Below are 16,551 nucleotides of genomic sequence, written 5' to 3' on the forward strand. Positions count from 1 at the left end.
TATTGCAGATGTGCTAGCGGCTATCTAGCAACCCATGTCCTCAGCTCTATACACAAACTCCCAGTGACAGGTTCCCTTTAACCAGATGAACCACCCTCTGCCACAGACTTCATATAGTATTGAAAACAAGCTGGTTGCCCATCTCACCAGTGGACAATGAGAACCTGGAAAATGTAGTTTCTAACAGGAGAATAAGCAGTCGCTTGGCACACTGTGCTGGACTGTCAATTTCCTTTCTGCCTGATGAAGATATAACTGGAGAGCAAGAGTAAAGATTAAAAGAAAAGGAGGGGTCTGAACACAAAGTAATGAAGGTTCAGTTAAAAAAAAAATGTCCTATTGATGGAAAACATCCTTACTTAAATGGGTTGGCCACTCTGGCTATTTGTGACTAATGTGTATATAAGACGACGATATGGCACTTACTAATATAGTATTTGATGATATTCTGTACCTTTTGCTATATTTTCTAAGCCATGCCCCCTTGTTAGGCAAATCCTCTGTGATGTCCACATAGAGGTCCTGTCTATAAGATGGCTACTGATGGAGGGTCTTGTGACCAGGAAAATCACCTCCATGTGATGTCTCCTCTGTTCAAACACGGCAGGTGCAGTGTAGTTGAATGAAGTAGACGTCACATGGAGGTGGTTTGGCAGATCACAAGACCCTCCATCAGCAGCCACTTTATCGACAGGACCTCTGTGTGGACAGCACAAAAAGACTGGATAAATGAGGGGGCATACATTAATAAATATAGAAAATGGTACAGAATTTTTTTAAAAAAAGGCCATATTAGTAAGTGCTGTATAATGATCTTACAAATACATTGGTCAACAGACCATGCTGTACTGCTTATGTAGATAATTCTGGAAAGAGCTATTCCCCCCCCCTCCCCAGGATAAACTTGTATGCTCCATTAAACATGCCCTGGCCCTACTAACATACTTCTAATGTGGTTGTATTACCTACTCTGCTCCATTTGCTCACTTTACAAACTAGTCATGTGACCTGGTTTGTTGTCTTGCTGACATCAGGTTGGCGGGTCACATGCTTCCCCACCCAAGAGGCACTGCCTGTCCACGTAATGTCAGAACTGAGGGGCAGTCAGGAAGCTTCTTCTGTGGATGTGCACATCCCTCTCCTGTGTCCACAGCCCTGCAACGCCATTCCCCACCTCCATTGATGCCCCTTCACCGCCTCCTCCACATCCAACCTCGACTTGTCCCACATTGTGTATTAGCGCTCTGTCAGATGCCGTTCGTTCATAGGATGCAGAGACAGCTGATTGTAATGGTGAAGCAGGGAGCCATCCGCTCCCCGCTTCACCATAACAGCCGGCACTCCCCAGCACCATGACTGTGACCCATCGCTCTGCTGCTGTGTAGGAGGAGCATACAGATTATTCCTGGCCGGCACCGCTCCTTCTACACAGTACATCGCTTAATGTGGGAGGGGAAGGGTTAACAAAAACAAAGCAATGCACCCATGGGAAATAGAGCTGCTTGACTGTCACACAGGACAAGTTGATACCAGCCCACATAAAATGAAGAAAGCAGAGCTAGAAGAAGGCGAGTAGAGAAGATACTAAGCAATGAAAATTACACTCAAGAACGACATTTTTTACATGAATACAGTTAAAATAATGATGTACATTACACAAGATATTTTATTAGAAGGCATAACCGTTTTAATGATTTTCTGCCAGTTTTCTGCCAAAGGGCCACATTTTTTTGCACAAGGCCTGTTTCGCAGAAAAAATTTGCGTCTTAATTTACCTCTCGTCTAAAAATCAGGTGGGTGTGGACAGGAGAAAACCTGCTTGATGACACTTTTCAGATGTAGTATTTTTTTTTAAAATAAAAGGTGTAGTTTCACATTAGTAAACCAAGTTTAAAACAAGAGACAAAACAAAATGTAACATTATTTTAATTTTAAATACCGCAGAGCCCCCCATCCTAAGCAAATACCCCCCAACCCAAAATAAGTTTCCATGTGTAGATTCTTTAAGGACTGTAGACACATATAGAAAATAAAAAGGAAAACTATAGAAAATAGAGAGAAATTTGATTTCATGTATACATCTTACAATGGCTAAGGAGAAAAATATTGCCTTAATTTTACAGAACAGAGACAAACGACAATAGATATACCATGCCTTCTGCTAACTCAACTGTGAAAATGAGCAGCCAGTTCAAAACTTAATATGAATATGGAAAGAAAAGGCACTTAAATTGTTATTTGCAACTGAGGAGTGGGAATAAAGATCACAGGGGACAGACAATAACTTTCTTGTACATATATATGATATAAACGCCAAGTGTGTTTCCAATTACAGCATTTGTTTTCCACCAAATAAATCCACATTAAGGGCTCCTGCATACGACCATATCAGCTTTGCAGTTGTCTGCAAATCACAGATCTAAAAAACACAGATGCAATCTGTATGCATCCCACAATTTTCCCACTGAAAAACAAAAACAAAAAACACTATTCTTGTCTGCAAAACTGACAGGTATAGATCAGGTGACATCCGTGTGCAGTCCATTTTTTTTGCGGACCCATAGAAAGGAATGGGCCCATGTGCGATCCACCAAAAAAAAAAAAATAATCAGATCGGACAGGAATAAAAAATACAGTCGTGTGCATGAGGTCTAAATGAGTTGTCCCACTAAGACATCTTATGCACAGGATAGGGGATAAGTGCCTGATCGGTGCAGATCTGACCACTGGGGCCCCCATCAATTATTAGGATCCCCTGTGCATATCGACCACTGCATTCAACTCTATGAGACTGCCAGAAATAGCTGAGCACTTGTACTCTATTCTTGGCAGCCCCGTACAGCTGAATGGAGAGGCAGGGTGCATGTGCCACAACTCCATTCAAACGAGGCAGCATAGGCCTGTGTTCTCATGAGTGGTGGCGGCCCCGGCAATTAAACGTTTTTACAATCAGTCAATACTTAAAATCACAGAAGCAATTTCTGAGCACAAACCAGAAGCGGATTCAAAAGTAATGTACAGTGGGGGAAATAATTATTTGACCCCTCACTGATTTTGTAAGTTTGTCCAATGACAAAGAAATGAAAAGTCTCAGAACAGTATCATTTCAATGGTAGGTTTATTGTAACAGTGGCAGATAGCACATCAAAAGGAAAATCGAAAAAATAACTTTAAATAAAAGATAGCAACTGATTTGCATTTCATTGAGTGAAATAAGTATTTGAACCCCTACCAACCATTAAGAGTTCTGGCTCCCACAGAGTGGTTAGACACTTCTACTCAATTAGTCACCCTCATTAAGGACACCTGTCTTAACTAGTCACCTGTATAAAAGACACCTGTCCACAGAATCAATCAATCAAGCAGACTCCAAACTCTCCAACATGGGAAAGACCAAAGAGCTGTCCAAGGATGTCAGAGACAAAATTGTAGACCTGCACAAGGCTGGAATGGGCTACAAAACCATTAGCAAGAAGCTGGGAGAGAAGGTGACAACTGTTGGTGCGATTGTTCGAAAATGGAAGGAGCACAAAATGACCATCAATCGACCTCGCTCTGGGGCTCCACGCAAGATCTCACCTCGTGGGGTGTCAATGGTTCTGAGAAAGGTGAAAAAGCATCCTAGAACTACACGGGAGGAGTTAGTTAATGACCTCAAATTAGCAGGGACCACAGTCACCAAGAAAACCATTGGAAACACATTACACCGCAATGGATTAAAATCCTGCAGGGCTCGCAAGGTCCCCCTGCTCAGGAAGGCACATGTGCAGGCCCGTCTGAAGTTTGCCAATGAACACCTGAATGATTCAGAGAGTGACTGGGAGAAGGTGCTGTGGTCTGATGAGACCAAAATAGAGCTCTTTGGCATTAACTCAACTCGCTGTGTTTGGAGGAAGAAAAATGCTGCCTATGACCCCCAAAACACCGTCCCCACCGTCAAGCATGGGGGTGGAAACATTTTGCTTTGGGGGTGTTTTTCTGCTAAGGGCACAGGACAACTTATTCGCATAAACGGAAAAATGGACGGAGCCATGTATCGTGAAATCCTGAGCGACAACCTCCTTCCCTCTGCCAGGAAACTGAAAATGGGTCGTGGATGGGTGTTCCAGCACGACAATGACCCAAAACATACAGCAAAGGCAACAAAGGAGTGGCTCAAGAAGAAGCACATTAAGGTCATGGAGTGGCCTAGTCAGTCTCCGGACCTTAATCCAATCGAAAACCTATGGAGGGAGCTCAAGCTCAGAGTTGCACAGAGACAGCCTCGAAACCTTAGGGATTTAGAGATGATCTGCAAAGAGGAGTGGACCAACATTCCTCCTAAAATGTGCGCAAACTTGGTCATCAATTACAAGAAACGTTTGACCTCTGTGCTTGCAAACAAGGGTTTTTCCACCAAGTATTAAGTCTTTTTTTGTTAGAGGGTTCAAATACTTATTTCACTCAATGAAATGCAAATCAGTTGCTATCTTTTATTTAAAGTTATTTTTTCGATTTTCCTTTTGATGTGCTATCTGCCACTGTTACAATAAACCTACCATTGAAATGATACTGTTCTGAGACTTCATTTCTTTGTCATTGGACAAACTTACAAAATCAGTGAGGGGTCAAATAATTATTTCCCCCACTGTATGTCAAGATTTCCACATTTCTAGCACTTTATCCATCTTTAAAATATAAGAAGAAATCTAGTAAAGCATTACCTACATGAATTGGTTCAGGTGATTTATGAAGCCAAGTGGGGAGAGGAAAAAAATAAGAAGTCCACTTTCTAAACAAGGTCTTACAGTTTCAAAATCGGTCAATATTTAATTAGCATTTCAGTTCCAGTAAATTTAAAGGTGTTGTCCGGGTTCAGAGCTAAACCCAGACATATTCCCATTTTCACCCAGGCAAACCCTCTCATATGAGCATCGGAGCATTTCATCCTCCACTGCTCTCCATTCAGCGCAGGGGAATTTTTTTTATAGATCCGGTGATGTACCGGGCTCTCCATGGGTAAAGCTAGACAGTGACTTCCACCCAGCAGTGAGCCCGGTGACGTCAACCACTCTAATAGGTGGGCTTTAGCGCTGCCTTAGCCTGTAAAATGGCCTAGGGCAGCGCTAAAACTGCCCATTAGTGCTGGTGAAGTCACTGGGAACACTGCTAGGCAGAAGCCTTCACCTAGTAGAGTGAGAATGTAAACAAACAGCCCTTGCCCTATACCAGTGGTGGCGAACCTATGGCACAGTTGCCAAAGGTGGCACTCAGAGTCCTCAGAGTCTAATATGGCTTAGACTTTTCCTGCCATTCATCAGCACAGGACACACTACGAACGTCACAGGCAGTGCACTGAAAGTAGGCAGGCTGTTATAGCTAAATGATAAAGTACGTGGAACATATACTATATTGGACAGTAGTAATCAGGTTAAATTGCTTTGTTGGCACTTTTCGATAAATAAGTGGGTTTTGGGTTGCAGTTTTGGCACTCGCTCTGTAAAAAGTTCGCCATCACTGCCCTATACTATACAGCACAGCATCTGAGCTCTGAACCTGGACAACCCCTTTAATGTGCTTAATATTTAGAAAAACTAAAGGGGGTGGGAGAGGTGGAAGAAAATCTGTAGAACTAGAAACAGATTACGGTAAGTACCGACACAAACAATCTGACAATATGAAGGGTAGTTATTGAAAATATTTTGTAATACAGGCATGATGATCCAAGCCATAGCAGCAATATTAATTAATTTAATGGTCCAAAACTACTCTATACTTCTCTTCTAGAATGCAAAACAGGCTCTTCATGCAATTCCTTCAATACTACTGAACGTCTTCCTCACTGGAAAATGAGTGTGGCCCTGCTAACCATCACAAATGTGACATCGTTTTGCTTTTCCACCTATAATACGTGTACCAAGACCAAATGTATACATAGTTCATTTTTTACATTAGCTATTGAAATTATAATAAAAAAAAGTTGATGAAAAGGGAAATGTGATTAAAGGGCTTCTGTCACCCCCAAAACCCCCTTTTTTTTTGGGCTTGTTAAAATCGTTATACAGGGAATAGTCGCTAAATAGGGATCTTACCTTTGTCTGTGGTTTCTTTTCATAAAAAAACGATCTTTTAAAATATGCTAATCACTTCACTACCAGCAAGTAGGGCGTCTACTTGCTGGTAGCCGCCGCAAAAAGACGCCCCCTCCTTCTCTCAGAGCGCCTGCGCCGAATGAAGACAGGCGCGGGATTTTTGAAATGCTGACAGGGCCAGCCGGAGGAGGAGAGCACTGCTGGCCCTGTCAATCAACAGGAGGAGGGGGCTTTTTTTGCGGCAGCTACCAGCAAGTAGACGCCCTACTTGCTGGTAGTGAAGTGATTAGCATATTTTAAAAGATAGTTTTTGAATGAAAAGAAGCCACAGACAAAAGGTAAGATCCCTATATAGGGAATAGTCGTTAAATAACGATTTTAACAAACCCCCCCCCCCCCCCCCCCCCAAAAAAAAAGAGGGGGTTTTGGGGGTGACAGAAGCCCTTTAAATGCATAGGCGTCATAATATTGCTTCCAAGTAGAAGGTAGCAATACAGAGGTTTTCCAGAAGAATGGTTTTATTTAAAAACTGCGTTGGAATGACTTAAAATAGCAATCACTACTCACCTTACCCGCCCTCACGCCAATATTTTACTGCTGCACTGATAGGCTGAGCTGTGTGTCAAGTGGAGAGAAGCAGTTCCTGGAGCAGCGGCAAAGCAGCATCAGTGGCGAGAAAGGTAAGGATTTTAGGTCATTTGACCCCTTTGGTTAACCTCCTAACAGTCATGTTAAAATTGGAAAAACCCTCCCAGAAATGTCACTTTTTTATTGTAGATTTTTAATGCGTGTCTGCAGTAAATCTTGTTGGCACACAACTCAGGGGACACTATTGCATTTTTAACCCCTTAGTGAAATCATAAATTTTAGCCTTAAAAACCAATAATATTTTCCCCTTTTGTGATCTAGCTCTTTTTAATTTTGTCTTCTAAATTTTTATTTTATTTTGCAGGATTAGTTGTAGGTTTTTTAGGAATCATTTTGTAGTATATGTTGTGCATTAAATAACTATTTTCAGGGGGAAAGCTTAAAAAACATCAGTTTTTACATTATTTTGTGGAATTTTTTACGTCGTTCACTGTGTGGTAAAAATATTTTTTTTATCTGGGTCACTACAATGATAATAATGTCACATTTTTATATATATTTACTGTTTTTTTTTTCTCTCCTCCTAGAGCTGTCAGCTCTGCAGCTGCTCCCTCATTCTCCTCCACACTGACAGGGAGGGGGGACTGCTTTAACTGCTCATTTCTCTGGTTTGGTACCAGCTACAGATATGGGCTTTGCATTGTTTGAAAGCTGACAGAATGACAGCAATACAGGGGAAGATATCACTGACAGAAGTCAGGATACTGTGAATGCAGCTGAAAGTGAAAGTAAAAGTAAAAGCAGGTTTTACCCGCGATTATTCCCAACTATTTCTTTAGCTGTCATTCTGGTCTTGTATGAAAGCCTGGAATGCCAGCTTTCAAACAAGTTGCATGTTTCTAGCTGCTACCATTCAGGAGAAAGCAGCATCTAAAGCAGCTCTCCCCCCTCCATTTTCTGCCGGAGCTAGACTCGCGCAAAACAGTTAGTTGGTTAAATAAAATGATTCCTATGGACACACCCTTCAGAGTTACGGCCAATTCTTTAATTTCCTCAGACTAGAGGACTAGAACATATTTGACACCCTAAATTACCAATTTGGTGCCTTTAGGCATGTAGTGCTTCGAACCTAAAATACTAGATATAGGTTTACATGGAAATTAAAGCTAAAAGACAGGGGAAGATATTTATCATGAAGGCGATTTTACAGTCAGTTTTGCAAGAGTCACATTTATCAAATGTTACACAATGTTTAATACATTTGGTGCATATTTAAGTGTAATATTTCTTCTCTCGAGCTGTTACTTCACTTGTCTATGCCACATCATTTACTGGAATAATATTGCATCAATTTCTGTGGTTGATCAGTTTAGCTTGCTAGTTTCACATCTGTGGCACAGCATTGCAGTAGGCTGTTCCGACCAGAAACCCTACGGGCCCCACTAATTATAATGGGGTCTAGCAGAGATCCGGCAAATATGCCAGGATTTTCTCAGAACAAAATAAACCCTCTGCAAGCAACAGTTTTTTGTCCAGCCAATTCCCGGCATTTCATGCTGGAACAGCCTGCTCTACCGCAAATGTTAAAGAAGCCCCCAATTAGCTTAAAGGGATAATGACTGGAGTGGTGTAAAATGTTTGCGTAAATATCCCAAAAGTCGCAAAGTCCATTTTGTGACTTTTTTGAAACCAGAATTCTACAGTGCATGGGGGGAGGGGGAATTTTTAAACAGTACTATTTTTAATAAGATACGGCAAAATAATTTAGAGGTACAAAATCTAGGGAGGTTTGTGCACCAGAAAATTATACCTACACCAGCAACGAGCTGGAGTTGCTTTCTGGTTCGAGCATTGTTACATTTTTCAGGCTGCATTCCACGGCCCATTCTAATTTCCTAGAAATGTGGAAAGCGTGGCATTAGAAAGTGAAAGATCTCAAATTTTTCTGCATAATAGGACTTTTCTATGACAGTTAATAAATTCCTCCAATGTATATTGAATAAATGCTCCTAATAGCACTAAGAGCTAAGCTAAACACGAAGCTTAATGGTCATTTTTTTAAATCTGGCAGCAGTTGTAGGAAGAAGGGGTAGAGGGAAAAGTGCCAGGGAGGCTAGTCCTGAGCTGGAACACCCTAGTAAATATGCCTGTTTGGCTGCTATTAGGGATAAAAGCCCAGGGCCAGCACCACTGCAGCAAGGCGTTTCTCCTAGCAACCAGGAAGAATGGGAAAATGAATGCAGCAAAAGTCAGACAGATGCTGGTGGTAGTAGACTATTATTTGGAGGACACACAGGGTTATCGTCGCTGAGACCATAAATGCCAAATAGTGTGTTGTCTTCCAGGTGCTCGGGTTCGGCATATTGCAGATCGGATTGACAGATTGCTGGGTGGGGCTGGGGAAGACCCAGCGGTCATAGTACACATTGGCACCAATGACAAAGTCAGGGGGAGATGGAAGGTCCTTAAAAATTATTTTAGGGAACAAGGAGAGAAGCTCAAGTCCAGGACCTCCAAGGTAGTGTTTTCAGAAATAGTACCATTGCCACGAGCGTCACTAGAGAGACAACGGGAGCTGAAAAAAGACATAAGTCCATCAAGTTCAACCAAGGGATAGGTGGGGAAACAAATCCCAGAAGGAAGTTAGACTCAGATTTCGACACCTTTTCATAAGCATTAATGTTGTTTACTTTTAAGAATTCATCTAAACCCTTTTTAAAACGGTCCACTGTTCCTGCTGTGACCTATTCCACAGATTCACAGTTCTTACAGTAAAGAAGCTTTGATGCTTCTGGAGACTGAACTTTTTCTTCTCCAATCGGAGGCAGTGCCCTCTTGTCTTTTGAGGGCATTTGACATGGAACAGTTTTTCACCGTATTCTTTGTATGGCCTATTTATATATTTGTATAGGTTAATCATGTCCCCCCTTAGACGTCTCTTCTCAAGACTAAATAAATTCTATTCTTTTAATCTTTCTTCATAACTAAGGCTACTTTCACACTTGCGTTCAGAGCGGATACGTCTGGGGTCTGCCCAGACGGATCCGCTCATATAATGCAGACTTGGGATCCGTTCAGAACGGATCCGTCTGCATTAGATTGTAGAAAAAATTCTAAGTGTGAAAGTAGCTTCAGACGGATCTGTCCAGACTTTACATTGAAAGGGAATGGGGGACGGATCCGTTTGAAAATTGAGCCATATAGTGTCAAATTCAAACGGATCCGTCCCCATTGACTTACATTGTAAGTCTGGACGGATCAGTTTGCCTCCGCACAGCAGCGTTCAGGTGTCCGCTTGCTGAGCGGAGGCTGAACTGATGCATTCTGAGCGGATCCACATCCACTCAGAATGCATTGGTAGCTGGACGGATGCGTTCGGGGCCGCTTGTGAGACTCTTCAAACGGAGCTCACAAGCGGAGCCCCGACGCTAGTGTGAAAGTAGCCTAAGACCCTCCATGCACCTTATCAGTTTAGTGGCTCTCCTCTGTACTTTTTCCAGCTGCAGTGTGTCCTATGGACTGGTGCCCAGAACTGCATATTCCAGATGAGGCCGCACCAACGCTTTATAAAGTGGTAATATTACATCCCTGCCCCGCGAGTCCATGCCTCGTTTAATGCATGACAATATCCTGGTGGCCTTAGAAGCAGCTGATTGACATTGTATGCTGTTATTTGATCTACAGTACTATCCCAGTCCCATCACCTAGGACATATGAAGCACGGAGATTATTACTACCAAAAATGCATAACTTTACATTTATCCACATTAAACCTCATTTGCCAAGTTGATGCCTAATCACTGAGTGTTCAAGTCAGCTTGTAGTTTATGGACATCGTCCATAGACTGCACAGTACTACACTGCGTCATTTGCAAAATTTGAAATTGTGTTAATAATCACATCCACGATATCATTAATAAATTAAATAGAGGACCAAGCACTGAACCTTGGGGTACATTACTTATACCCTGGACCATTCTGAATAGGAATCATTTATCCACATTGAACCTCATTTGCCAAAGTTGATGCCCAATCACTCAGAGTGTTCAAGTCAGCTTGTAGTTAATGGACATCTTAGTGAGATAAATAAGTGGCTCAGAAGCTAGTGCAGGAAGGAAGGGTTTGGGTTCATGGAGAATTGGGCAGACTTCTGTCAGTTACAGGCTCTACAGTAGAGATGGGCTGCACCTTAATGGGGAGGGTGCAACTGCTCTGGGGGAAAAATGGTTAGATGGCTGGAGGAGCTTTTAAATTAGGATCTGGGGGGAGGGAGGTCATACTAATAAGGGGGGTAGATAGTGTAGATAGAGAGTGGGATATAGGAGGGGACAGTGGGGATTTAGTGGGGGCTGGGGTTAGTGATGAAAGTAGGGAGGAGACTGGGCAGAACTGTACACCAATGAAAAATAAAGCTGCTGGTAACACAGATATTCACTTTACAGGTAATAGTAATTTAAAATGTATTTTTATAAATGCCAGAAGTCTAGCTAGAAAAATGGGGGATCTGGAGGCTATGGTACTAGAAGAACACAGATTTAATTGGTGTGGCTAGGACATGGTTGGACTCGTCGCATGACTGGGCTGTTAATATTCAGGGTTTTACACTATTTAGGAAAGACAGGGTCAATAGAAAAGGCGGCGATGTGTGCCTGTATGTGAGGAGTGATCTGAAGACAAGTGTGAAAGAAGCAATTGTGGGTGTGGATGGTGAAACCTTATGGGTGGAAGTTCAAAGGGATATAAACACTGAAAAAAATACTTGGTGTAATCTATAGATCCCCTAACATCACAGAGGAGATAGACGCGCAACTGGATAACCAAATACAGCAGGCTGCACAGGCTGGTACAGTGGTCATAATGGGAGATTTTAACTTCCCAGACATTGACCGGTTCTGCCTCAACCACAAAGGGGAGAAGATTCCTCAACTTCCTGCAGGACAACTTTATGGGCCAGTTTATAGAAGCTCCTACTAGGGCCGATGCTCTGTTGGATCTGGTAATTTCTAATGATGCGGAGCTTGTTGGAAATGATAATGTTCGAGAAACACTAGGTAATAGTGACCACAATATAATTATAATCCCCCTAAATTATAAGAAGCAAACTCTGTCAGGCAGATCAAATACACAGAATTGTAAAAAGGCTAATTTCCCTTGGTTGAGGAAAGCATTTCAGTGCATAGACTGGGAGCAGCTACTGTCACATATTAGTGAGGTTAAATGGGAGAGCTTTAAATCAACATTGAGTAATTGAACAAAAAAAGGTATTCCTTTAGATAAGTATAAACAGCTAAAATTAAACCCGCATGGCTTAGGGCTCTTTCACACTTGCGTTCTTTTCATCCGGCATAGAGTTCAGTCGTCGGGGCTCTATGCCGGAAGAATCCTGATCAGTTTTATCCTAATGCATTCTGAATGGAGAGAAATCCGTTCAGGATGCATCAGGATGTCTTCAGTTCCGGACCGGAACGTTTTTTGGCCGGAGAAAATACCGCAGCATGCTGCGCTTTTTGCTCCGGCCAAAAATCCTGAACACTTGCCGCTAGGCCGGATCCGGAATTAATGCCCATTGAAAGGCATTAATCCGGATCCGGCCTTAAGCTAAACGTCGTTTCGGCGCATTGCCGGATCCGACGTTTAGCTTTTTCTGAATGGTTACCATGGCTGCCAAGACGCTAAAGTCCTGGCAGCCATGGTAAAGTGTAGTGGGGAGCGGGGGAGCAGTATACTTACCGTCCGTGCGGCTCCCAGGGCGCTCCAGAGTGACGTCAGGGCGCCCCACACGCATGGATGACGTGATCGCAAGGACACGTCATCCATGCGCATGGGGCGCTCTGACGTCATTCTGGAGCGCCCCGGGAGCTGCACGGACTGTAAGTATACTGCTCCCCAGCTCCCCGCTCCTACTATGGCAACCAGGACTTTAATAGCGTCCTGGCTGCCATAGTAACACTGAACGCATTTTGAAGACGGATCCGTCTTCAAATGCTTTCAGTTCACTTGCGTTTTTCCGGATCCGGCGTGTAATTCCGGCAAATGGAGTACACGCCGGATCCGGACAACGCAAGTGTGAAAGAGCCCTTACCGCTAATTTAAGAAGGTCAATAAATGAGAAAAAAGGGCATTTAAAAAATACAACTCTGGAGGGGTCAGATGCAGCCTTTGAAGTTTACAAAGGGCTTAATAAAATCTGTAAAAATGAGAAAATTTGCAAAAATACTAAAACGAACAGCAGGTGGCAAAAGAGAGCAAAACAAATCCCCAAAAATTATTTAAAGGGATTCTGTCACCAAGTTTTAGGCTATAGAGATACGGACATGCACGGCTAGATCGCCGCTAGCATGTCCGCAATATATCTGTCCTATAGGGCTGTGTGCTTTTATTTTCTTTAAAAAAGGATTTTAGAGATATGTAAATTAGTCTTGTAGGGTGCCCAAGGGGCTGTACGAACCTTCTGGTGCCCAGCCACGCCCGCCTGTGAAGGAGCCCAGCACAACCTATGTCCTCCGAATCTCCTCCTTTCGTCACCGATAGATTGCCATAATCTCGCAATGCGCGAGCTCGCGCATGCGCAGTTCCTTCCTGAGGCTGATGCCAGCACAGGAATGGAACACTATACCGGCACTGCGCATCGCGAGATTACGGCAATCTATCGGTGTACTTTACATTAGTTATATTAGTGAAATGCTCTTTCACTATTAAACATAGCCCTGAGTTCTACTGTTTTTCTTCGATTTGATTTCACCAAGCGTTTAAATGATCGCCGATCATTCAGGATTCCTCCCCCCCCGGACACATTTTTTCATCGAATACGATGGGTTCCCACCACCCTTCCAGTTTCTAATAATGCGTTGGACAGTTCTTAACCCAATTTTTATAGTTTCTGCAATCTCCTTAGATGTTTTCTCTGCTTGATGCATGTCAATGATTTGACCCTTCTCAAACAGACTAACATCTTTTCCACGACCACGAGATGCGTCTTTTGACATGTTGTTTAAGAAATAAGAAGCAACTCATTGCACCAGTTGGGGTTAAATAACTTATTGCCAGCTGAAAGATAAATCGCCCATGCAGTAATTATCCAATAGGAGACTTATTTGCTTAGTTAAATCCAGGTGGCGACTTTATTTTTTTGGACAGGCAGTGTATTTGGCAATATATTTATAATGAAGTAATATTTAAGTATTTTCATAATTCCTGGAGAACCCCTTTAAGGGACTATATAGAGGAGTATGTGACTGTAAATAATATTATAAAAATGATAACCAACATGGGTTTATCAAGTACAGAAGTTGTCAGACTAACCCGATTAGTTTTTATGAGAAGGTGAGTAGAAGCCTGGACAGAAGGGCGGTAGTGTTTCTGGATTTTGCAAAGGCTTTTGATACTTTCCCTCAAGGGGCCAGATTTATCATGACTCCGACAGCTCACTCCACTTTCACATATGGCGAAAGTCAGTTTTAGCCAAGTCATATTTCTGATCGGCCGTTTAAGACTGTAATAAATGTGGTTTGACGGTAGCAGTTTATCCGTCAGTAAGCAGCTTTACAAAAGTCGCACATCTTTATGAAAAAGTCACACGTTTTTATGAAAAAGTCGCATGTTCTATTAAAAAGTCTCATAAGATAAGCATGGTCCTCACTGGAGTGAAATTGCGACTTTTTTAATAATCCCAATAGTAAATCTGTCTAGATTAATTTACATAAGAAAACACGCCCACTTTCAGAAAACTGGCGAGCATAGTGCAGAGCAGAAAAAAGTTGCAAATTTGTGCACAGTTTTAGCGTTTGGGACTTTCACTCCATTATTCTGACCTGAGCTAATGATAAATCTGGCCCATAGACTTTAAAATAGGTAAAGTAAGGTCTATAGGCTTGGAAAGTATAGTTTGTAATTGGATTGAAAACTGGCGGAAGGACAGTGTCCAGAGAGTTGTGGTCAATGATTCCTATTCAGAATGGTCCAGGGTATAAGTGATGTACCCCAAGGTTCAGTGTTGGGTCATCTATTATTTAATTTAATAATGATATTGAGGACAGGATTATTAGCACCATTTCTGCTTTTGCAAATGACGCTGTGTAGTACTGTGCAGTCTATGGAAGATGTCAAACTACAAGCTGACTTGAACACTCAGTGATTAGGCATTAACTTGGCAAATTAGGTTTAATGTGGATAAATGTAAAGTTATGCATTTCGGTAGTAATAATCTCTGCGCTTCATATGTCCTAGGGCAGTTATGGCAAACCTATGGCTCGGGTGCCAGAGGCGGCACTCAGAGCCCTCTATGTAGGCACCCACGCCCTGGAAAAAGTCTATGGCATAGCAATATGCTTTAGACTTTTCCTGCCATTCATCATTCGCAGGACACACTATAAACAGCACAGGCAGCGCATTAAATGTAGGCTATTAATCTATTATAGATAAATGATTAACGGACATGAAAGATATATTATATTGGTATTTAGGTTAAATTGCCGTGTTGGCACTTTGCGATAAATAAGTGGGTATTTGGTTGCAGTTTTGGGCACTCTGTCTCTAAAAGGTTCACCATCACTGTCCTAGGGGATGTAACACAGGGAGTCACTTATAGAGAAGGATTTGGGAGTCCTTATAGATGTTAGATTAAATAACAGCATATAATGTCAATCAGCTGCTTCTAAGGCTACCAGGACATTAAACGAGGCATGGACACAAGGGCAGGAATATAATACTGCCACTTTACAAAGCGTTGGTGCGGTCTCATCTGGAACATGCAGTTCAGTTCTGTGCACCAGTACATAGAAAGGACACTCTGCAGCTGGAAAAAGTACAGAGGAGAGCAACTAAACCGATAAGGGGCATGGAGGGTCTTAGTTATGAGGAAACATTAAAATAATTCAATTTATTTAGTCTTCAGAAGAGACGTCTAAGGGGGGGGACATGATTAACCTATACAAATATATAAATGGGCCATACAAAAAATACAGTGAAAAACTATTCCATGTCGATGCCCTCAAAAGGGGGGGACACTGCCTCCGAGTGGAGAAAAAAAAAAGTTTAGTCTCCAGAAGAGTCAAAGCTTCTTTACTGTAAGATCTGTGAATCTGTGGAATAGTCTACCTCAGCACGTGGTCACAGCAGGAACAGTGGACAGTTTCAAAAAGGGTTTAGATGAATTCTTAAAAGTGAATTACATTAATGCTTATGAAAATGTGTCTCTGAATCTGAGTCTCCCTTCCTTCTGGGATTCGTGTCCCCACCTATCCCTGGGATTCGTGTCCCCACCCAGGGGGCGGGGTACTGCCCCTTTAAATCACGGTGTTGGAGTGGCCGCCTCGCGGCCATCACAATGCCGGGACTTTGTTTGTTAAAAACAGTGCACCGAGATCTATACCAGGACTCGGGGGTACTCTATAATTAGCCTTATATGATTTGCCGTTTCCCACACTAGGGTATCGGCTCAGGCAGGCGAATGTGTTATAGATACGCTGGCTCCTGAAGAAATGCACTGATGAAGTGCATGGAAACGCGTTGAGCCGTAGTTCTACACATACGGGCGGGTTGTTTGCTGCATATACCCCGACGGCAACAGCTCCGAGCCGTAGTTCAGTTTGCACGGGTAGGCTGTTTGCTGCATGTACCGTGGCAGCAACAGCCTCTCACCTGTGATGATAGACTTCCACATCGGAGATAGTTATTCGGAGATACGTTATCACACATAACTACTCCTCATACTATCCCTCACTGCCCAGCGATACCACCGTCCCTGGTTAGTGGCAGATGTGCGCTGTATGTGGTAGGGTCCTGATGGAACCAACTTAGGGACCATACCACTTTGCCTCTAGTCCGTCAGCATAGGTTACCACTGAGTGATATTTCCAATAAATCTCAGTGGACTACTATTGGTTTCTATGCG

This window comes from Bufo bufo, chromosome 9 (genome assembly GCF_905171765.1).
Source record: "Bufo bufo chromosome 9, aBufBuf1.1, whole genome shotgun sequence".
NCBI classification, from domain to species: Eukaryota; Metazoa; Chordata; class Amphibia; order Anura; family Bufonidae; genus Bufo; species Bufo bufo.